The sequence below is a fragment of the Hoplias malabaricus genome, chromosome 15 (assembly GCF_029633855.1).
Source record: "Hoplias malabaricus isolate fHopMal1 chromosome 15, fHopMal1.hap1, whole genome shotgun sequence".
In the NCBI taxonomy this organism is placed as follows: domain Eukaryota; kingdom Metazoa; phylum Chordata; class Actinopteri; order Characiformes; family Erythrinidae; genus Hoplias; species Hoplias malabaricus.
The window spans coordinates 23454111-23472401 of NC_089814.1; the positions used below are offsets into that span (position 1 = coordinate 23454111).

General features: G+C 53.9%; 34 non-coding genes across 34 annotated transcripts; 26 read left to right on the plus strand and 8 right to left on the minus strand.

Annotated features, from left to right (window-relative positions):
• The first annotated feature begins 6 nt into the window (after nucleotides 1-6).
• trnav-aac (transfer RNA valine (anticodon AAC)) lies at nucleotides 7-79 on the plus strand. The gene has a single exon. It is a non-coding gene; the product is annotated as a tRNA-Val (tRNA).
• A 117-nt stretch (nucleotides 80-196) lies between these two features.
• On the plus strand, nucleotides 197-270 carry trnai-aau (transfer RNA isoleucine (anticodon AAU)). The gene has a single exon. It is a non-coding gene; the product is annotated as a tRNA-Ile (tRNA).
• An 81-nt stretch (nucleotides 271-351) lies between these two features.
• Nucleotides 352-424, minus strand: trnaa-agc (transfer RNA alanine (anticodon AGC)). The gene has a single exon. It is a non-coding gene; the product is annotated as a tRNA-Ala (tRNA).
• A 984-nt stretch (nucleotides 425-1408) lies between these two features.
• Nucleotides 1409-1482, plus strand: trnai-aau (transfer RNA isoleucine (anticodon AAU)). Its single transcript has one exon. It is a non-coding gene; the product is annotated as a tRNA-Ile (tRNA).
• An 81-nt stretch (nucleotides 1483-1563) lies between these two features.
• Nucleotides 1564-1636, minus strand: trnaa-agc (transfer RNA alanine (anticodon AGC)). Its single transcript has one exon. It is a non-coding gene; the product is annotated as a tRNA-Ala (tRNA).
• Nucleotides 1637-2620: 984 nt separating this feature from the next.
• trnai-aau (transfer RNA isoleucine (anticodon AAU)) lies at nucleotides 2621-2694 on the plus strand. Its single transcript has one exon. It is a non-coding gene; the product is annotated as a tRNA-Ile (tRNA).
• An 81-nt stretch (nucleotides 2695-2775) lies between these two features.
• On the minus strand, nucleotides 2776-2848 carry trnaa-agc (transfer RNA alanine (anticodon AGC)). Its single transcript has one exon. It is a non-coding gene; the product is annotated as a tRNA-Ala (tRNA).
• Nucleotides 2849-3642: 794 nt separating this feature from the next.
• trnav-aac (transfer RNA valine (anticodon AAC)) lies at nucleotides 3643-3715 on the plus strand. Its single transcript has one exon. It is a non-coding gene; the product is annotated as a tRNA-Val (tRNA).
• A 272-nt stretch (nucleotides 3716-3987) lies between these two features.
• On the minus strand, nucleotides 3988-4060 carry trnaa-agc (transfer RNA alanine (anticodon AGC)). The gene has a single exon. It is a non-coding gene; the product is annotated as a tRNA-Ala (tRNA).
• A 794-nt stretch (nucleotides 4061-4854) lies between these two features.
• Nucleotides 4855-4927, plus strand: trnav-aac (transfer RNA valine (anticodon AAC)). Its single transcript has one exon. It is a non-coding gene; the product is annotated as a tRNA-Val (tRNA).
• A 117-nt stretch (nucleotides 4928-5044) lies between these two features.
• Nucleotides 5045-5118, plus strand: trnai-aau (transfer RNA isoleucine (anticodon AAU)). The gene has a single exon. It is a non-coding gene; the product is annotated as a tRNA-Ile (tRNA).
• Nucleotides 5119-5199: 81 nt separating this feature from the next.
• On the minus strand, nucleotides 5200-5272 carry trnaa-agc (transfer RNA alanine (anticodon AGC)). Its single transcript has one exon. It is a non-coding gene; the product is annotated as a tRNA-Ala (tRNA).
• Nucleotides 5273-6066: 794 nt separating this feature from the next.
• On the plus strand, nucleotides 6067-6139 carry trnav-aac (transfer RNA valine (anticodon AAC)). Its single transcript has one exon. It is a non-coding gene; the product is annotated as a tRNA-Val (tRNA).
• Nucleotides 6140-6256: 117 nt separating this feature from the next.
• trnai-aau (transfer RNA isoleucine (anticodon AAU)) lies at nucleotides 6257-6330 on the plus strand. Its single transcript has one exon. It is a non-coding gene; the product is annotated as a tRNA-Ile (tRNA).
• An 81-nt stretch (nucleotides 6331-6411) lies between these two features.
• trnaa-agc (transfer RNA alanine (anticodon AGC)) lies at nucleotides 6412-6484 on the minus strand. The gene has a single exon. It is a non-coding gene; the product is annotated as a tRNA-Ala (tRNA).
• A 794-nt stretch (nucleotides 6485-7278) lies between these two features.
• On the plus strand, nucleotides 7279-7351 carry trnav-aac (transfer RNA valine (anticodon AAC)). Its single transcript has one exon. It is a non-coding gene; the product is annotated as a tRNA-Val (tRNA).
• A 117-nt stretch (nucleotides 7352-7468) lies between these two features.
• Nucleotides 7469-7542, plus strand: trnai-aau (transfer RNA isoleucine (anticodon AAU)). Its single transcript has one exon. It is a non-coding gene; the product is annotated as a tRNA-Ile (tRNA).
• An 81-nt stretch (nucleotides 7543-7623) lies between these two features.
• trnaa-agc (transfer RNA alanine (anticodon AGC)) lies at nucleotides 7624-7696 on the minus strand. The gene has a single exon. It is a non-coding gene; the product is annotated as a tRNA-Ala (tRNA).
• Nucleotides 7697-8490: 794 nt separating this feature from the next.
• trnav-aac (transfer RNA valine (anticodon AAC)) lies at nucleotides 8491-8563 on the plus strand. The gene has a single exon. It is a non-coding gene; the product is annotated as a tRNA-Val (tRNA).
• Nucleotides 8564-8835: 272 nt separating this feature from the next.
• trnaa-agc (transfer RNA alanine (anticodon AGC)) lies at nucleotides 8836-8908 on the minus strand. The gene has a single exon. It is a non-coding gene; the product is annotated as a tRNA-Ala (tRNA).
• A 794-nt stretch (nucleotides 8909-9702) lies between these two features.
• trnav-aac (transfer RNA valine (anticodon AAC)) lies at nucleotides 9703-9775 on the plus strand. The gene has a single exon. It is a non-coding gene; the product is annotated as a tRNA-Val (tRNA).
• Nucleotides 9776-9892: 117 nt separating this feature from the next.
• trnai-aau (transfer RNA isoleucine (anticodon AAU)) lies at nucleotides 9893-9966 on the plus strand. Its single transcript has one exon. It is a non-coding gene; the product is annotated as a tRNA-Ile (tRNA).
• Nucleotides 9967-10914: 948 nt separating this feature from the next.
• Nucleotides 10915-10987, plus strand: trnav-aac (transfer RNA valine (anticodon AAC)). The gene has a single exon. It is a non-coding gene; the product is annotated as a tRNA-Val (tRNA).
• Nucleotides 10988-11104: 117 nt separating this feature from the next.
• Nucleotides 11105-11178, plus strand: trnai-aau (transfer RNA isoleucine (anticodon AAU)). Its single transcript has one exon. It is a non-coding gene; the product is annotated as a tRNA-Ile (tRNA).
• Nucleotides 11179-12126: 948 nt separating this feature from the next.
• Nucleotides 12127-12199, plus strand: trnav-aac (transfer RNA valine (anticodon AAC)). The gene has a single exon. It is a non-coding gene; the product is annotated as a tRNA-Val (tRNA).
• Nucleotides 12200-12316: 117 nt separating this feature from the next.
• trnai-aau (transfer RNA isoleucine (anticodon AAU)) lies at nucleotides 12317-12390 on the plus strand. The gene has a single exon. It is a non-coding gene; the product is annotated as a tRNA-Ile (tRNA).
• A 948-nt stretch (nucleotides 12391-13338) lies between these two features.
• Nucleotides 13339-13411, plus strand: trnav-aac (transfer RNA valine (anticodon AAC)). The gene has a single exon. It is a non-coding gene; the product is annotated as a tRNA-Val (tRNA).
• A 117-nt stretch (nucleotides 13412-13528) lies between these two features.
• Nucleotides 13529-13602, plus strand: trnai-aau (transfer RNA isoleucine (anticodon AAU)). Its single transcript has one exon. It is a non-coding gene; the product is annotated as a tRNA-Ile (tRNA).
• Nucleotides 13603-14550: 948 nt separating this feature from the next.
• On the plus strand, nucleotides 14551-14623 carry trnav-aac (transfer RNA valine (anticodon AAC)). The gene has a single exon. It is a non-coding gene; the product is annotated as a tRNA-Val (tRNA).
• A 117-nt stretch (nucleotides 14624-14740) lies between these two features.
• Nucleotides 14741-14814, plus strand: trnai-aau (transfer RNA isoleucine (anticodon AAU)). The gene has a single exon. It is a non-coding gene; the product is annotated as a tRNA-Ile (tRNA).
• A 948-nt stretch (nucleotides 14815-15762) lies between these two features.
• trnav-aac (transfer RNA valine (anticodon AAC)) lies at nucleotides 15763-15835 on the plus strand. Its single transcript has one exon. It is a non-coding gene; the product is annotated as a tRNA-Val (tRNA).
• A 117-nt stretch (nucleotides 15836-15952) lies between these two features.
• On the plus strand, nucleotides 15953-16026 carry trnai-aau (transfer RNA isoleucine (anticodon AAU)). Its single transcript has one exon. It is a non-coding gene; the product is annotated as a tRNA-Ile (tRNA).
• Nucleotides 16027-16974: 948 nt separating this feature from the next.
• On the plus strand, nucleotides 16975-17047 carry trnav-aac (transfer RNA valine (anticodon AAC)). Its single transcript has one exon. It is a non-coding gene; the product is annotated as a tRNA-Val (tRNA).
• A 117-nt stretch (nucleotides 17048-17164) lies between these two features.
• On the plus strand, nucleotides 17165-17238 carry trnai-aau (transfer RNA isoleucine (anticodon AAU)). Its single transcript has one exon. It is a non-coding gene; the product is annotated as a tRNA-Ile (tRNA).
• The last annotated feature ends 1053 nt before the right edge of the window (nucleotides 17239-18291 follow it).

Sequence of the window (18291 nt, forward strand, 5' to 3'; positions counted from 1 at the left end):
TAGCTGGTTTCTGTAGTGTAGTGGTTATCACGTTCGCCTAACACGCGAAAGGTCCCCGGTTCGAAACCGGGCAGAAACACGAGAGCTCCTCTTCTGTTTTTCACGGCCCGAGAGAAACATTTTTCTTGCATGTACATCGATCGTCGTCACTGGGAGCTCCTTTGTCGTTCCTGCTTGACGGGCGCTCGGTCCCCGAGGCCGGTTAGCTCAGTTGGTTAGAGCGTGGTGCTAATAACGCCAAGGTCGCGGGTTCGATCCCCGTACGGGCCAAAACAGCTTTTTCACGTTAACCCAGCAAGCGCCGTGGCCTCTGTCAGTCTCTTTGCGTGGACCTTGGATAAAAGCTCTTGCTGGAGAATGCGGGCATCGATCCCGCTACCTCTCGCATGCTAAGCGAGCGCTCTACCATTTGAGCTAATTCCCCTTTTCCTTTGCTGCGCTCGTATCATTTGATGCCAAAGACATACCCGTCTCCAAAGCCCAGGGACTTCTTGGCTCACATGGTACAGGGCTAACGACACAGAGCATGGTCGGCGTACGCGCCAGCTGGCACGCGCAAGCGCAAGGCCTTGGACGATGGATAGCTCATCCGGACGAGGCGCAGCTGAATGCTTTAAAGGTCCATGGCTCAATCAAGATGCCTTAAAGTGCGGTCATAGGCAACGTCTCTGTGCCCTTCAGGGCTGCTTAAGTTGAAGTGATCTTACTGAGTGCGCTGTTCCATGTTGGGACCAGGAGGGGCGATGTAGCTCACCACCCTCTGAACTTCAGTTGCTACCACAGACAAGCCCATGCACAGCTTAGACTCAAGCTAAAAGTCCAGCAGCGTATGACACAGGCCATCAAGCCATTTTCATTAGTTTCGTGGGGAGCAGATCTGCCTTTCACGTGGGAAGTCGGTCTCCTCTGCCCTAACGAGGGGGGAGCTTCTGGACAAAGTCCATGCGGTCGGATTGGAAAACTGCCCTGCGATTGTGACTGCTGTCGGAGTAATGTGTTCAGCGCCTCGCTGGAAAATCAAAGAAAGGGCCACTGCGCCACGGGCAAAGTGGCTGATTTCGGTACGGCCAAGTCTCCAAGACGCAGGGTCCTGGCTCACGGTAAAGTGCAGGTGTATTTCACCATGTAAAGAATTGATCAGTACGTCAGTCCAAAGTCAAGCTGTACTGGTCCCATGTGGCCTGTGGAATCTCAAGGTGGCCTCGAGGAGTGTAGCTGGTTTCTGTAGTGTAGTGGTTATCACGTTCGCCTAACACGCGAAAGGTCCCCGTTTCGAAACCGGGCAGAAACACGAGAGCTCCTCTTCTGTTTTTCACGGCCCGAGAGAAACATTTTTCTTGCATGTACATCGATCGTCGTCACTGGGAGCTCCTTTGTCGTTCCTGCTTGACGGGCGCTCAGTCCCCGAGGCCGGTTAGCTCAGTTGGTTAGAGCGTGGTGCTAATAACGCCAAGGTCGCGGGTTCGATCCCCGTACGGGCCAAAACAGCTTTTTCACGTTAACCCAGCAAGCGCCGTGGCCTCTGTCAGTCTCTTTGCGTGGACCTTGGATAAAAGCTCTTGCTGGAGAATGCGGGCATCGATCCCGCTACCTCTCGCATGCTAAGCGAGCGCTCTACCATTTGAGCTAATTCCCCTTTTCCTTTGCTGCGCTCGTATCATTTGATGCCAAAGACATACCCGTCTCCAAAGCCCAGGGACTTCTTGGCTCACATGGTACAGGGCTAACGACACAGAGCATGGTCGGCGTACGCGCCAGCTGGCACGCGCAAGCGCAAGGCCTTGGACGATGGATAGCTCATCCGGACGAGGCGCAGCTGAATGCTTTAAAGGTCCATGGCTCAATCAAGATGCCTTAAAGTGCGGTCATAGGCAACGTCTCTGTGCCCTTCAGGGCTGCTTAAGTTGAAGTGATCTTACTGAGTGCGCTGTTCCATGTTGGGACCAGGAGGGGCGATGTAGCTCACCACCCTCTGAACTTCAGTTGCTACCACAGACAAGCCCATGCACAGCTTAGACTCAAGCTAAAAGTCCAGCAGCGTATGACACAGGCCATCAAGCCATTTTCATTAGTTTCGTGGAGAGCAGATCTGCCTTTCACGTGGGAAGTCGGTCTCCTCTGCCCTAACGAGGGGGGAGCTTCTGGACAAAGTCCATGCGGTCGGATTGGAAAACTGCCCTGCGATTGTGACTGCTGTCGGAGTAATGTGTTCAGCGCCTCGCTGGAAAATCAAAGAAAGGGCCACTGCGCCACGGGCAAAGTGGCTGATTTCGGTACGGCCAAGTCTCCAAGACGCAGGGTCCTGGCTCACGGTAAAGTGCAGGTGTATTTCACCATGTAAAGAATTGATCAGTACGTCAGTCCAAAGTCAAGCTGTACTGGTCCCATGTGGCCTGTGGAATCTCAAGGTGGCCTCGAGGAGTGTAGCTGGTTTCTGTAGTGTAGTGGTTATCACGTTCGCCTAACACGCGAAAGGTCCCTGGTTCGAAACCGGGCAGAAACACGAGAGCTCCTCTTCTGTTTTTCACGGCCCGAGAGAAACATTTTTCTTGCATGTACATCGATCGTCGTCACTGGGAGCTCCTTTGTCGTTCCTGCTTGACGGGCGCTCGGTCCCCGAGGCCGGTTAGCTCAGTTGGTTAGAGCGTGGTGCTAATAACGCCAAGGTCGCGGGTTCGATCCCCGTACGGGCCAAAACAGCTTTTTCACGTTAACCCAGCAAGCGCCGTGGCCTCTGTCAGTCTCTTTGCGTGGACCTTGGATAAAAGCTCTTGCTGGAGAATGCGGGCATCGATCCCGCTACCTCTCGCATGCTAAGCGAGCGCTCTACCATTTGAGCTAATTCCCCTTTTCCTTTGCTGCGCTCGTATCATTTGATGCCAAAGACATACCCGTCTCCAAAGCCCAGGGACTTCTTGGCTCACATGGTACAGGGCTAACGACACAGAGCATGGTCGGCGTACGCGCCAGCTGGCACGCGCAAGCGCAAGGCCTTGGACGATGGATAGCTCATCCGGACGAGGCGCAGCTGAATGCTTTAAAGGTCCATGGCTCAATCAAGATGCCTTAAAGTGCGGTCATAGGCAACGTCTCTGTGCCCTTCAGGGCTGCTTAAGTTGAAGTGATCTTACTGAGTGCGCTGTTCCATGTTGGGACCAGGAGGGGCGATGTAGCTCACCACCCTCTGAACTTCAGTTGCTACCACAGACAAGCCCATGCACAGCTTAGACTCAAGCTAAAAGTCCAGCAGCGTATGACACAGGCCATCAAGCCATTTTCATTAGTTTCGTGGAGAGCAGATCTGCCTTTCACGTGGGAAGTCGGTCTCCTCTGCCCTAACGAGGGGGGAGCTTCTGGACAAAGTCCATGCGGTCGGATTGGAAAACTGCCCTGCGATTGTGACTGCTGTCGGAGTAATGTGTTCAGCGCCTCGCTGGAAAATCAAAGAAAGGGCCACTGCGCCACGGGCAAAGTGGCTGATTTCGGTACGGCCAAGTCTCCAAGACGCAGGGTCCTGGCTCACGGTAAAGTGCAGGTGTATTTCACCATGTAAAGAATTGATCAGTACGTCAGTCCAAAGTCAAGCTGTACTGGTCCCATGTGGCCTGTGGAATCTCAAGGAGGCCTCGAGGAGTTTAGCTGGTTTCTGTAGTGTAGTGGTTATCACGTTCGCCTAACACGCGAAAGGTCCCCGGTTCGAAACCGGGCAGAAACACGAGAGCTCCTCTTCTGTTTTTCACGGCCCGAGAGAAACATTTTTCTTGCATGTACATCGATCGTCGTCACTGGGAGCTCCTTTGTCGTTTCTGCTTGACGGGCGCTCGGTCCCCGAGGCCAGTTAGCTCAGTTGGTTAGAGCGTGGTGCTAATAACGCCAAGGTCGCGGGTTCGATCCCCGTATGGGCCAAAACAGCTTTTTCACGTTAACCCAGCAAGCGCCGTGGCCTCTGTCAGTCTCTTTGCGTGGACCTTGGATAAAAGCTCTTGCTGGAGAATGCGGGCATCGATCCCGCTACCTCTCGCATGCTAAGCGAGCGCTCTACCATTTGAGCTAATTCCCCTTTTCCTTTGCTGCGCTCGTATCATTTGATGCCAAAGACATACCCGTCTCCAAAGCCCAGGGACTTCTTGGCTCACATGGTACAGGGCTAACGACACAGAGCATGGTCGGCGTACGCGCCAGCTGGCACGCGCAAGCGCAAGGCCTTGGACGATGGATAGCTCATCCGGACGAGGCGCAGCTGAATGCTTTAAAGGTCCATGGCTCAATCAAGATGCCTTAAAGTGCGGTCATAGGCAACGTCTCTGTGCCCTTCAGGGCTGCTTAAGTTGAAGTGATCTTACTGAGTGCGCTGTTCCATGTTGGGACCAGGAGGGGCGATGTAGCTCACCACCCTCTGAACTTCAGTTGCTACCACAGACAAGCCCATGCACAGCTTAGACTCAAGCTAAAAGTCCAGCAGCGTATGACACAGGCCATCAAGCCATTTTCATTAGTTTCGTGGAGAGCAGATCTGCCTTTCACGTGGGAAGTCGGTCTCCTCTGCCCTAACGAGGGGGGAGCTTCTGGACAAAGTCCATGCGGTCGGATTGGAAAACTGCCCTGCGATTGTGACTGCTGTCGGAGTAATGTGTTCAGCGCCTCGCTGGAAAATCAAAGAAAGGGCCACTGCGCCACGGGCAAAGTGGCTGATTTCGGTACGGCCAAGTTTCCAAGACGCAGGGTCCTGGCTCACGGTAAAGTGCAGGTGTATTTCACCATGTAAAGAATTGATCAGTACGTCAGTCCAAAGTCAAGCTGTACTGGTCCCATGTGGCCTGTGGAATCTCAAGGTGGCCTCGAGGAGTGTAGCTGGTTTCTGTAGTGTAGTGGTTATCACGTTCGCCTAACACGCGAAAGGTCCCCGGTTCGAAACCGGGCAGAAACACGAGAGCTCCTCTTCTGTTTTTCACGGCCCGAGAGAAACATTTTTCTTGCATGTACATCGATCGTCGTCACTGGGAGCTCCTTTGTCGTTCCTGCTTGACGGGCGCTCGGTCCCCGAGGCCGGTTAGCTCAGTTGGTTAGAGCGTGGTGCTAATAACGCCAAGGTCGCGGGTTCGATCCCCGTACGGGCCAAAACAGCTTTTTCACGTTAACCCAGCAAGCGCCGTGGCCTCTGTCAGTCTCTTTGCGTGGACCTTGGATAAAAGCTCTTGCTGGAGAATGCGGGCATCGATCCCGCTACCTCTCGCATGCTAAGCGAGCGCTCTACCATTTGAGCTAATTCCCCTTTTCCTTTGCTGCGCTCGTATCATTTGATGCCAAAGACATACCCGTCTCCAAAGCCCAGGGACTTCTTGGCTCACATGGTACAGGGCTAACGACACAGAGCATGGTCGGCGTACGCGCCAGCTGGCACGCGCAAGCGCAAGGCCTTGGACGATGGATAGCTCATCCGGACGAGGCGCAGCTGAATGCTTTAAAGGTCCATGGCTCAATCAAGATGCCTTAAAGTGCGGTCATAGGCAACGTCTCTGTGCCCTTCAGGGCTGCTTAAGTTGAAGTGATCTTACTGAGTGCGCTGTTCCATGTTGGGACCAGGAGGGGCGATGTAGCTCACCACCCTCTGAACTTCAGTTGCTACCACAGACAAGCCCATGCACAGCTTAGACTCAAGCTAAAAGTCCAGCAGCGTATGACACAGGCCATCAAGCCATTTTCATTAGTTTCGTGGAGAGCAGATCTGCCTTTCACGTGGGAAGTCGGTCTCCTCTGCCCTAACGAGGGGGGAGCTTCTGGACAAAGTCCATGCGGTCGGATTGGAAAACTGCCCTGCGATTGTGACTGCTGTCGGAGTAATGTGTTCAGCGCCTCGCTGGAAAATCAAAGAAAGGGCCACTGCGCCACGGGCAAAGTGGCTGATTTCGGTACGGCCAAGTCTCCAAGACGCAGGGTCCTGGCTCACGGTAAAGTGCAGGTGTATTTCACCATGTAAAGAATTGATCAGTACGTCAGTCCAAAGTCAAGCTGTACTGGTCCCATGTGGCCTGTGGAATCTCAAGGTGGCCTCAAGGAGTGTAGCTGGTTTCTGTAGTGTAGTGGTTATCACGTTCGCCTAACACGCGAAAGGTCCCCGGTTCGAAACCGGGCAGAAACACGAGAGCTCCTCTTCTGTTTTTCACGGCCCGAGAGAAACATTTTTCTTGCATGTACATCGATCGTCGTCACTGGGAGCTCCTTTGTCGTTCCTGCTTGACGGGCGCTCGCTCCCCGAGGCCGGTTAGCTCAGTTGGTTAGAGCGTGGTGCTAATAACGCCAAGGTCGCGGGTTCGATCCCCGTACGGGCCAAAACAGCTTTTTCACGTTAACCCAGCAAGCGCCGTGGCCTCTGTCAGTCTCTTTGCGTGGACCTTGGATAAAAGCTCTTGCTGGAGAATGCGGGCATCGATCCCGCTACCTCTCGCATGCTAAGCGAGCGCTCTACCATTTGAGCTAATTCCCCTTTTCCTTTGCTGCGCTCGTATCATTTGATGCCAAAGACATACCCGTCTCCAAAGCCCAGGGACTTCTTGGCTCACATGGTACAGGGCTAACGACACAGAGCATGGTCGGCGTACGCGCCAGCTGGCACGCGCAAGCGCAAGGCCTTGGACGATGGATAGCTCATCCGGACGAGGCGCAGCTGAATGCTTTAAAGGTCCATGGCTCAATCAAGATGCCTTAAAGTGCGGTCATAGGCAACGTCTCTGTGCCCTTCAGGGCTGCTTAAGTTGAAGTGATCTTACTGAGTGCGCTGTTCCATGTTGGGACCAGGAGGGGCGATGTAGCTCACCACCCTCTGAACTTCAGTTGCTACCACAGACAAGCCCATGCACAGCTTAGACTCAAGCTAAAAGTCCAGCAGCGTATGACACAGGCCATCAAGCCATTTTCATTAGTTTCGTGGAGAGCAGATCTGCCTTTCACGTGGGAAGTCGGTCTCCTCTGCCCTAACGAGGGGGGAGCTTCTGGACAAAGTCCATGCGGTCGGATTGGAAAACTGCCCTGCGATTGTGACTGCTGTCGGAGTAATGTGTTCAGCGCCTCGCTGGAAAATCAAAGAAAGGGCCACTGCGCCACGGGCAAAGTGGCTGATTTCGGTACGGCCAAGTCTCCAAGACGCAGGGTCCTGGCTCACGGTAAAGTGCAGGTGTATTTCACCATGTAAAGAATTGATCAGTACGTCAGTCCAAAGTCAAGCTGTACTGGTCCCATGTGGCCTGTGGAATCTCAAGGTGGCCTCGAGGAGTGTAGCTGGTTTCTGTAGTGTAGTGGTTATCACGTTCGCCTAACACGCGAAAGGTCCCCGGTTCGAAACCGGGCAGAAACACGAGAGCTCCTCTTCTGTTTTTCACGGCCCGAGAGAAACATTTTTCTTGCATGTACATCGATCGTCGTCACTGGGAGCTCCTTTGTCGTTCCTGCTTGACGGGCGCTCGGTCCCCGGGGCCGGTTAGCTCAGTTGGTTAGAGCGTGGTGCTAATAACGCCAAGGTCGCGGGTTCGATCCCCGTACGGGCCAAAACAGCTTTTTCACGTTAACCCAGCAAGCGCCGTGGCCTCTGTCAGTCTCTTTGCGTGGACCTTGGATAAAAGCTCTTGCTGGAGAATGCGGGCATCGATCCCGCTACCTCTCGCATGCTAAGCGAGCGCTCTACCATTTGAGCTAATTCCCCTTTTCCTTTGCTGCGCTCGTATCATTTGATGCCAAAGACATACCCGTCTCCAAAGCCCAGGGACTTCTTGGCTCACATGGTACAGGGCTAACGACACAGAGCATGGTCGGCGTACGCGCCAGCTGGCACGCGCAAGCGCAAGGCCTTGGACGATGGATAGCTCATCCGGACGAGGCGCAGCTGAATGCTTTAAAGGTCCATGGCTCAATCAAGATGCCTTAAAGTGCGGTCATAGGCAACGTCTCTGTGCCCTTCAGGGCTGCTTAAGTTGAAGTGATCTTACTGAGTGCGCTGTTCCATGTTGGGACCAGGAGGGGCGATGTAGCTCACCACCCTCTGAACTTCAGTTGCTACCACAGACAAGCCCATGCACAGCTTAGACTCAAGCTAAAAGTCCAGCAGCGTATGACACAGGCCATCAAGCCATTTTCATTAGTTTCGTGGAGAGCAGATCTGCCTTTCACGTGGGAAGTCGGTCTCCTCTGCCCTAACGAGGGGGGAGCTTCTGGACAAAGTCCATGCGGTCGGATTGGAAAACTGCCCTGCGATTGTGACTGCTGTCGGAGTAATGTGTTCAGCGCCTCGCTGGAAAATCAAAGAAAGGGCCACTGCGCCACGGGCAAAGTGGCTGATTTCGGTACGGCCAAGTCTCCAAGACGCAGGGTCCTGGCTCACGGTAAAGTGCAGGTGTATTTCACCATGTAAAGAATTGATCAGTACGTCAGTCCAAAGTCAAGCTGTACTGGTCCCATGTGGCCTGTGGAATCTCAAGGTGGCCTCGAGGAGTGTAGCTGGTTTCTGTAGTGTAGTGGTTATCACGTTCGCCTAACACGCGAAAGGTCCCCGGTTCGAAACCGGGCAGAAACACGAGAGCTCCTCTTCTGTTTTTCACGGCCCGAGAGAAACATTTTTCTTGCATGTACATCGATCGTCGTCACTGGGAGCTCCTTTGTCGTTCCTGCTTGACGGGCGCTCGGTCCCCGGGGCCGGTTAGCTCAGTTGGTTAGAGCGTGGTGCTAATAACGCCAAGGTTGCGGGTTCGATCCCCGTACGGGCCAAAACAGCTTTTTCACGTTAACCCAGCAAGCGCCGTGGCCTCTGTCAGTCTCTTTGCGTGGACCTTGGATAAAAGCTCTTGCTGGAGAATGCGGGCATCGATCCCGCTACCTCTCGCATGCTAAGCGAGCGCTCTACCATTTGAGCTAATTCCCCTTTTCCTTTGCTGCGCTCGTATCATTTGATGCCAAAGACATACCCGTCTCCAAAGCCCAGGGACTTCTTGGCTCACATGGTACAGGGCTAACGACACAGAGCATGGTCGGCGTACGCGCCAGCTGGCACGCGCAAGCGCAAGGCCTTGGACGATGGATAGCTCATCCGGACGAGGCGCAGCTGAATGCTTTAAAGGTCCATGGCTCAATCAAGATGCCTTAAAGTGCGGTCATAGGCAACGTCTCTGTGCCCTTCAGGGCTGCTTAAGTTGAAGTGATCTTACTGAGTGCGCTGTTCCATGTTGGGACCAGGAGGGGCGATGTAGCTCACCACCCTCTGAACTTCAGTTGCTACCACAGACAAGCCCATGCACAGCTTAGACTCAAGCTAAAAGTCCAGCAGCGTATGACACAGGCCATCAAGCCATTTTCATTAGTTTCGTGGAGAGCAGATCTGCCTTTCACGTGGGAAGTCGGTCTCCTCTGCCCTAACGAGGGGGGAGCTTCTGGACAAAGTCCATGCGGTCGGATTGGAAAACTGCCCTGCGATTGTGACTGCTGTCGGAGTAATGTGTTCAGCGCCTCGCTGGAAAATCAAAGAAAGGGCCACTGCGCCACGGGCAAAGTGGCTGATTTCGGTACGGCCAAGTCTCCAAGACGCAGGGTCCTGGCTCACGGTAAAGTGCAGGTGTATTTCACCATGTAAAGAATTGATCAGTACGTCAGTCCAAAGTCAAGCTGTACTGGTCCCATGTGGCCTGTGGAATCTCAAGGTGGCCTCGAGGAGTGTAGCTGGTTTCTGTAGTGTAGTGGTTATCACGTTCGCCTAACACGCGAAAGGTCCCCGGTTCGAAACCGGGCAGAAACACGAGAGCTCCTCTTCTGTTTTTCACGGCCCGAGAGAAACATTTTTCTTGCATGTACATCGATCGTCGTCACTGGGAGCTCCTTTGTCGTTCCTGCTTGACGGGCGCTCGGTCCCCGAGGCCGGTTAGCTCAGTTGGTTAGAGCGTGGTGCTAATAACGCCAAGGTCGCGGGTTCGATCCCCGTACGGGCCAAAACAGCTTTTTCACGTTAACCCAGCAAGCGCCGTGGCCTCTGTCAGTCTCTTTGCGTGGACCTTGGATAAAAGCTCTTGCTGGAGAATGCGGGCATCGATCCCGCTACCTCTCGCATGCTAAGCGAGCGCTCTACCATTTGAGCTAATTCCCCTTTTCCTTTGCTGCGCTCGTATCATTTGATGCCAAAGACATACCCGTCTCCAAAGCCCAGGGACTTCTTGGCTCACATGGTACAGGGCTAACGACACAGAGCATGGTCGGCGTACGCGCCAGCTGGCACGCGCAAGCGCAAGGCCTTGGACGATGGATAGCTCATCCGGACGAGGCGCAGCTGAATGCTTTAAAGGTCCATGGCTCAATCAAGATGCCTTAAAGTGCGGTCATAGGCAACGTCTCTGTGCCCTTCAGGGCTGCTTAAGTTGAAGTGATCTTACTGAGTGCGCTGTTCCATGTTGGGACCAGGAGGGGCGATGTAGCTCACCACCCTCTGAACTTCAGTTGCTACCACAGACAAGCCCATGCACAGCTTAGACTCAAGCTAAAAGTCCAGCAGCGTATGACACAGGCCATCAAGCCATTTTCATTAGTTTCGTGGAGAGCAGATCTGCCTTTCACGTGGGAAGTCGGTCTCCTCTGCCCTAACGAGGGGGGAGCTTCTGGACAAAGTCCATGCGGTCGGATTGGAAAACTGCCCTGCGATTGTGACTGCTGTCGGAGTAATGTGTTCAGCGCCTCGCTGGAAAATCAAAGAAAGGGCCACTGCGCCACGGGCAAAGTGGCTGATTTCGGTACGGCCAAGTCTCCAAGACGCAGGGTCCTGGCTCACGGTAAAGTGCAGGTGTATTTCACCATGTAAAGAATTGATCAGTACGTCAGTCCAAAGTCAAGCTGTACTGGTCCCATGTGGCCTGTGGAATCTCAAGGTGGCCTCGAGGAGTGTAGCTGGTTTCTGTAGTGTAGTGGTTATCACGTTCGCCTAACACGCGAAAGGTCCCCGGTTCGAAACCGGGCAGAAACACGAGAGCTCCTCTTCTGTTTTTCACGGCCCGAGAGAAACATTTTTCTTGCATGTACATCGATCGTCGTCACTGGGAGCTCCTTTGTCGTTCCTGCTTGACGGGCGCTCGGTCCCCGAGGCCGGTTAGCTCAGTTGGTTAGAGCGTGGTGCTAATAACGCCAAGGTCGCGGGTTCGATCCCCGTACGGGCCAAAACAGCTTTTTCACGTTAACCCAGCAAGCGCCGTGGCCTCTGTCAGTCTCTTTGCGTGGACCTTGGATAAAAGCTCTTGCTGGAGAATGCGGGCATCGATCCCGCTACCTCTCGCATGCTAAGCGAGCGCTCTACCATTTGAGCTAATTCCCCTTTTCCTTTGCTGCGCTCGTATCATTTGATGCCAAAGACATACCCGTCTCCAAAGCCCAGGGACTTCTTGGCTCACATGGTACAGGGCTAACGACACAGAGCATGGTCGGCGTACGCGCCAGCTGGCACGCGCAAGCGCAAGGCCTTGGACGATGGATAGCTCATCCGGACGAGGCGCAGCTGAATGCTTTAAAGGTCCATGGCTCAATCAAGATGCCTTAAAGTGCGGTCATAGGCAACGTCTCTGTGCCCTTCAGGGCTGCTTAAGTTGAAGTGATCTTACTGAGTGCGCTGTTCCATGTTGGGACCAGGAGGGGCGATGTAGCTCACCACCCTCTGAACTTCAGTTGCTACCACAGACAAGCCCATGCACAGCTTAGACTCAAGCTAAAAGTCCAGCAGCGTATGACACAGGCCATCAAGCCATTTTCATTAGTTTCGTGGAGAGCAGATCTGCCTTTCACGTGGGAAGTCGGTCTCCTCTGCCCTAACGAGGGGGGAGCTTCTGGACAAAGTCCATGCGGTCGGATTGGAAAACTGCCCTGCGATTGTGACTGCTGTCGGAGTAATGTGTTCAGCGCCTCGCTGGAAAATCAAAGAAAGGGCCACTGCGCCACGGGCAAAGTGGCTGATTTCGGTACGGCCAAGTCTCCAAGACGCAGGGTCCTGGCTCACGGTAAAGTGCAGGTGTATTTCACCATGTAAAGAATTGATCAGTACGTCAGTCCAAAGTCAAGCTGTACTGGTCCCATGTGGCCTGTGGAATCTCAAGGTGGCCTCGAGGAGTGTAGCTGGTTTCTGTAGTGTAGTGGTTATCACGTTCGCCTAACACGCGAAAGGTCCCCGGTTCGAAACCGGGCAGAAACACGAGAGCTCCTCTTCTGTTTTTCACGGCCCGAGAGAAACATTTTTCTTGCATGTACATCGATCGTCGTCACTGGGAGCTCCTTTGTCGTTCCTGCTTGACGGGCGCTCGGTCCCCGAGGCCGGTTAGCTCAGTTGGTTAGAGCGTGGTGCTAATAACGCCAAGGTCGCGGGTTCGATCCCCGTACGGGCCAAAACAGCTTTTTCACGTTAACCCAGCAAGCGCCGTGGCCTCTGTCAGTCTCTTTGCGTGGACCTTGGATAAAAGCTCTTGCTGGAGAATGCGGGCATCGATCCCGCTACCTCTCGCATGCTAAGCGAGCGCTCTACCATTTGAGCTAATTCCCCTTTTCCTTTGCTGCGCTCGTATCATTTGATGCCAAAGACATACCCGTCTCCAAAGCCCAGGGACTTCTTGGCTCACATGGTACAGGGCTAACGACACAGAGCATGGTCGGCGTACGCGCCAGCTGGCACGCGCAAGCGCAAGGCCTTGGACGATGGATAGCTCATCCGGACGAGGCGCAGCTGAATGCTTTAAAGGTCCATGGCTCAATCAAGATGCCTTAAAGTGCGGTCATAGGCAACGTCTCTGTGCCCTTCAGGGCTGCTTAAGTTGAAGTGATCTTACTGAGTGCGCTGTTCCATGTTGGGACCAGGAGGGGCGATGTAGCTCACCACCCTCTGAACTTCAGTTGCTACCACAGACAAGCCCATGCACAGCTTAGACTCAAGCTAAAAGTCCAGCAGCGTATGACACAGGCCATCAAGCCATTTTCATTAGTTTCGTGGAGAGCAGATCTGCCTTTCACGTGGGAAGTCGGTCTCCTCTGCCCTAACGAGGGGGGAGCTTCTGGACAAAGTCCATGCGGTCGGATTGGAAAACTGCCCTGCGATTGTGACTGCTGTCGGAGTAATGTGTTCAGCGCCTCGCTGGAAAATCAAAGAAAGGGCCACTGCGCCACGGGCAAAGTGGCTGATTTCGGTACGGCCAAGTCTCCAAGACGCAGGGTCCTGGCTCACGGTAAAGTGCAGGTGTATTTCACCATGTAAAGAATTGATCAGTACGTCAGTCCAAAGTCAAGCTGTACTGGTCCCATGTGGCCTGTGGAATCTCAAGGTGGCCTCAAGGAGTGTAGCTGGTTTCTGTAGTGTAGTGGTTATCACGTTCGCCTAACACGCGAAAGGTCCCCGGTTCGAAACCGGGCAGAAACACGAGAGCTCCTCTTCTGTTTTTCACGGCCCGAGAGAAACATTTTTCTTGCATGTACATCGATCGTCGTCACTGGGAGCTCCTTTGTCGTTTCTGCTTGACGGGCGCTCGGTCCCCGAGGCCGGTTAGCTCAGTTGGTTAGAGCGTGGTGCTAATAACGCCAAGGTCGCGGGTTCGATCCCCGTACGGGCCAAAACAGCTTTTTCACGTTAACCCAGCAAGCGCCGTGGCCTCTGTCAGTCTCTTTGCGTGGACCTTGGATAAAAGCTCTTGCTGGAGAATGCGGGCATCGATCCCGCTACCTCTCGCATGCTAAGCGAGCGCTCTACCATTTGAGCTAATTCCCCTTTTCCTTTGCTGCGCTCGTATCATTTGATGCCAAAGACATACCCGTCTCCAAAGCCCAGGGACTTCTTGGCTCACATGGTACAGGGCTAACGACACAGAGCATGGTCGGCGTACGCGCCAGCTGGCACGCGCAAGCGCAAGGCCTTGGACGATGGATAGCTCATCCGGACGAGGCGCAGCTGAATGCTTTAAAGGTCCATGGCTCAATCAAGATGCCTTAAAGTGCGGTCATAGGCAACGTCTCTGTGCCCTTCAGGGCTGCTTAAGTTGAAGTGATCTTACGGAGTGCGCTGTTCCATGTTGGGACCAGGAGGGGCGATGTAGCTCACCACCCTCTGAACTTCAGTTGCTACCACAGACAAGCCCATGCACAGCTTAGACTCAAGCTAAAAGTCCAGCAGCGTATGACACAGGCCATCAAGCCATTTTCATTAGTTTCGTGGAGAGCAGATCTGCCTTTCACGTGGGAAGTCGGTCTCCTCTGCCCTAACGAGGGGGGAGCTTCTGGACAAAGTCCATGCGGTCGGATTGGAAAACTGCCCTGCGATTGTGACTGCTGTCGGAGTAATGTGTTCAGCGCCTCGCTGGAAAATCAAAGAAAGGGCCACTGCGCCACGGGCAAAGTGGCTGATTTCGGTACGGCCAAGACTCCAAGACGCAGGGTCCTGGCTCACGGTAAAGTGCAGGTGTATTTCACCATGTAAAGAATTGATCAGTACGTCAGTCCAAAGTCAAGCTGTACTGGTCCCATGTGGCCTGTGGAATCTCAAGGTGGCCTCGAGGAGTGTAGCTGGTTTCTGTAGTGTAGTGGTTATCACGTTCGCCTAACACGCGAAAGGTCCCCGGTTCGAAACCGGGCAGAAACACGAGAGCTCCTCTTCTGTTTTTCACGGCCCGAGAGAAACATTTTTCTTGCATGTACATCGATCGTCGTCACTGGGAGCTCCTTTGTCGTTCCTGCTTGACGGGCGCTCGGTCCCCGAGGCCGGTTAGCTCAGTTGGTTAGAGCGTGGTGCTAATAACGCCAAGGTCGCGGGTTCGATCCCCGTACGGGCCAAAACAGCTTTTTCACGTTAACCCAGCAAGCGCCGTGGCCTCTGTCAGTCTCTTTGCGTGGACCTTGGATAAAAGCTCTTGCTGGAGAATGCGGGCATCGATCCCGCTACCTCTCGCATGCTAAGCGAGCGCTCTACCATTTGAGCTAATTCCCCTTTTCCTTTGCTGCGCTCGTATCATTTGATGCCAAAGACATACCCGTCTCCAAAGCCCAGGGACTTCTTGGCTCACATGGTACAGGGCTAACGACACAGAGCATGGTCGGCGTACGCGCCAGCTGGCACGCGCAAGCGCAAGGCCTTGGACGATGGATAGCTCATCCGGACGAGGCGCAGCTGAATGCTTTAAAGGTCCATGGCTCAATCAAGATGCCTTAAAGTGCGGTCATAGGCAACGTCTCTGTGCCCTTCAGGGCTGCTTAAGTTGAAGTGATCTTACTGAGTGCGCTGTTCCATGTTGGGACCAGGAGGGGCGATGTAGCTCACCACCCTCTGAACTTCAGTTGCTACCACAGACAAGCCCATGCACAGCTTAGACTCAAGCTAAAAGTCCAGCAGCGTATGACACAGGCCATCAAGCCATTTTCATTAGTTTCGTGGAGAGCAGATCTGCCTTTCACGTGGGAAGTCGGTCTCCTCTGCCCTAACGAGGGGGGAGCTTCTGGACAAAGTCCATGCGGTCGGATTGGAAAACTGCCCTGCGATTGTGACTGCTGTCGGAGTAATGTGTTCAGCGCCTCGCTGGAAAATCAAAGAAAGGGCCACTGCGCCACGGGCAAAGTGGCTGATTTCGGTACGGCCAAGTCTCCAAGACGCAGGGTCCTGGCTCACGGTAAAGTGCAGGTGTATTTCACCATGTAAAGAATTGATCAGTACGTCAGTCCAAAGTCAAGCTGTACTGGTCCCATGTGGCCTGTGGAATCTCAAGGTGGCCTCGAGGAGTGTAGCTGGTTTCTGTAGTGTAGTGGTTATCACGTTCGCCTAACACGCGAAAGGTCCCCGGTTCGAAACCGGGCAGAAACACGAGAGCTCCTCTTCTGTTTTTCACGGCCCGAGAGAAACATTTTTCTTGCATGTACATCGATCGTCGTCACTGGGAGCTCCTTTGTCGTTCCTGCTTGACGGGCGCTCGGTCCCCGAGGCCGGTTAGCTCAGTTGGTTAGAGCGTGGTGCTAATAACGCCAAGGTCGCGGGTTCGATCCCCGTACGGGCCAAAACAGCTTTTTCACGTTAACCCAGCAAGCGCCGTGGCCTCTGTCAGTCTCTTTGCGTGGACCTTGGATAAAAGCTCTTGCTGGAGAATGCGGGCATCGATCCCGCTACCTCTCGCATGCTAAGCGAGCGCTCTACCATTTGAGCTAATTCCCCTTTTCCTTTGCTGCGCTCGTATCATTTGATGCCAAAGACATACCCGTCTCCAAAGCCCAGGGACTTCTTGGCTCACATGGTACAGGGCTAACGACACAGAGCATGGTCGGCGTACGCGCCAGCTGGCACGCGCAAGCGCAAGGCCTTGGACGATGGATAGCTCATCCGGACGAGGCGCAGCTGAATGCTTTAAAGGTCCATGGCTCAATCAAGATGCCTTAAAGTGCGGTCATAGGCAACGTCTCTGTGCCCTTCAGGGCTGCTTAAGTTGAAGTGATCTTACTGAGTGCGCTGTTCCATGTTGGGACCAGGAGGGGCGATGTAGCTCACCACCCTCTGAACTTCAGTTGCTACCACAGACAAGCCCATGCACAGCTTAGACTCAAGCTAAAAGTCCAGCAGCGTATGACACAGGCCATCAAGCCATTTTCATTAGTTTCGTGGAGAGCAGATCTGCCTTTCACGTGGGAAGTCGGTCTCCTCTGCCCTAACGAGGGGGGAGCTTCTGGACAAAGTCCATGCGGTCGGATTGGAAAACTGCCCTGCGATTGTGACTGCTGTCGGAGTAATGTGTTCAGCGCCTCGCTGGAAAATCAAAGAAAGGGCCACTGCGCCACGGGCAAAGTGGCTGATTTCGGTACGGCCAAGTCTCCAAGACGCAGGGTCCTGGCTCACGGTAAAGTGCAGGTGTATTTCACCATGTAAAGAATTGATCAGTACGTCAGTCCAAAGTCAAGCTGTACTGGTCCCATGTGGCCTGTGGAATCTCAAGGTGGCCTCGAGGAGTGTAGCTGGTTTCTGTAGTGTAGTGGTTATCACGTTCGCCTAACACGCGAAAGGTCCCCGGTTCGAAACCGGGCAGAAACACGAGAGCTCCTCTTCTGTTTTTCACGGCCCGAGAGAAACATTTTTCTTGCATGTACATCGATCGTCGTCACTGGGAGCTCCTTTGTCATTCCTGCTTGACGGGCGCTCGGTCCCCGAGGCCGGTTAGCTCAGTTGGTTAGAGCGTGGTGCTAATAACGCCAAGGTCGCGGGTTCGATCCCCGTACGGGCCAAAACAGCTTTTTCACGTTAACCCAGCAAGCGCCGTGGCCTCTGTCAGTCTCTTTGCGTGGACCTTGGATAAAAGCTCTTGCTGGAGAATGCGGGCATCGATCCCGCTACCTCTCGCATGCTAAGCGAGCGCTCTACCATTTGAGCTAATTCCCCTTTTCCTTTGCTGCGCTCGTATCATTTGATGCCAAAGACATACCCGTCTCCAAAGCCCAGGGACTTCTTGGCTCACATGGTACAGGGCTAACGACACAGAGCATGGTCGGCGTACGCGCCAGCTGGCACGCGCAAGCGCAAGGCCTTGGACGATGGATAGCTCATCCGGACGAGGCGCAGCTGAATGCTTTAAAGGTCCATGGCTCAATCAAGATGCCTTAAAGTGCGGTCATAGGCAACGTCTCTGTGCCCTTCAGGGCTGCTTAAGTTGAAGTGATCTTACTGAGTGCGCTGTTCCATGTTGGGACCAGGAGGGGCGATGTAGCTCACCACCCTCTGAACTTCAGTTGCTACCACAGACAAGCCCATGCACAGCTTAGACTCAAGCTAAAAGTCCAGCAGCGTATGACACAGGCCATCAAGCCATTTTCATTAGTTTCGTGGGGAGCAGATCTGCCTTTCACGTGGGAAGTCGGTCTCCTCTGCCCTAACGAGGGGGGAGCTTCTGGACAAAGTCCATGCGGTCGGATTGGAAAACTGCCCTGCGATTGTGACTGCTGTCGGAGTAATGTGTTCAGCGCCTCGCTGGAAAATCAAAGAAAGGGCCACTGCGCCACGGGCAAAGTGGCTGATTTCGGTACGGCCAAGTCTCCAAGACGCAGGGTCCTGGCTCACGGTAAAGTGCAGGTGTATTTCACCATGTAAAGAATTGATCAGTACGTCAGTCCAAAGTCAAGCTGTACTGGTCCCATGTGGCCTGTGGAATCTCAAGGTGGCCTCGAGGAGTGTAGCTGGTTTCTGTAGTGTAGTGGTTATCACGTTTGCCTAACACGCGAAAGGTCCCCGGTTCGAAACCGGGCAGAAACACGAGAGCTCCTCTTCTGTTTTTCACGGCCCGA